The 1,033-nt window shown below is 40.1% G+C and overlaps 1 protein-coding gene across 2 annotated transcripts in view; it reads left to right on the plus strand.

Moving 5' to 3' along the window:
* Positions 1-1,033, plus strand: part of LOC110446904 — a 13,402-nt gene that overhangs the window by 3,176 nt on the left and 9,193 nt on the right. The window contains exon 1 of one of the 2 annotated variants that reach the window (XM_021492247.1): positions 69-219. The exons of the other annotated variant lie outside the window; for it this stretch is intronic. The gene's annotated coding sequence lies outside the window, so the exon portion shown is untranslated. Of the gene's footprint in view, positions 1-68; positions 220-1,033 lie in introns of those variants that run through there. 2 annotated transcript variants of the gene reach the window in all.

Here is a 1,033-nt window from a genome sequence, read left to right on the forward strand (position 1 = left end):
GAAACAAAAAACGGCTACTCAGGAGAGAATAAATCCCTGGTATGTGATTGGTTAAAATTAAAACTCTTATAATTATTGTTGAACAGAGGTCAGATCAGACTACCTGAGCTGGGCTTTGTGAAAAGTACATTATTGATGCAAACCTTCTGAAAAGCTTTGGCAAACATTGGATTTGGTTAGCAAGAGCACATACCAGTACAGTGTTATAAGCACATACAGGTATGTTACTTGAATCATTGAATGTTAATGAGGCTATGCAGATTGCATTGCATGCTTTTGTGTCCTCTATTTGGGGACACAAAAGCGACAAAAATAAGTCTGCTGCACCCATTGCAATATTTGAAATATTCTACTTCTAACTACCTTTTATTTCCTAGCGCCTTGCTTGGCAACACCTCACTTTTGGCTTGATTGTTGAGCGTTCGCCCAGGTGAGGATGGCAAAGGGTTCTGTACCCAGGCTGGAACATATCAAACTCCTTAAAAATGGTAGTTATTATTCCCTGGTTAAGATTCAGTATTAATGGGAATGGCAACAACTGGTTCACCTGTTGGCAGTATAATGTGACCGGGCGGAATGCTGTGCTTAGTGCCGTCGACATGGCATTTCAGATAGCACTATAAAGTAGGCATCAGATCCGCACTATCACAAGGAGGCAAGCACACCAACATACCATGTCTCCTGCATACACACAAGCAAGCACACATACACTGCTCACATGGAGGCACGTCCTTAAATGACCTTAGCTGTTAGGACGTCAAACAAAATTAAACCAAACCAAGCATGAGACAGTGCATATAAGCCCGCCATGCCAGTTTGTGTGGGGTGAGCCTAGACTTTATATTTGTACTTACAGATTGTTGTTCAAATTTGTGGTGTAAAGAATAGCTTATGTATAACCATTATATAACCATTATATACAGCAATACAAAACATTTGGATTCGAGATGTTTTGAAATGTTTAAATCCACTTTAGAAATGTGTATATTTAAAGGGTGTAGAAATCCACTTGCCAGATGCCCCGGACAACCTT

Source organism: Mizuhopecten yessoensis, unplaced genomic scaffold (genome assembly GCF_002113885.1).
Source record: "Mizuhopecten yessoensis strain PY_sf001 unplaced genomic scaffold, ASM211388v2 scaffold3049, whole genome shotgun sequence".
In the NCBI taxonomy this organism is placed as follows: domain Eukaryota; kingdom Metazoa; phylum Mollusca; class Bivalvia; order Pectinida; family Pectinidae; genus Mizuhopecten; species Mizuhopecten yessoensis.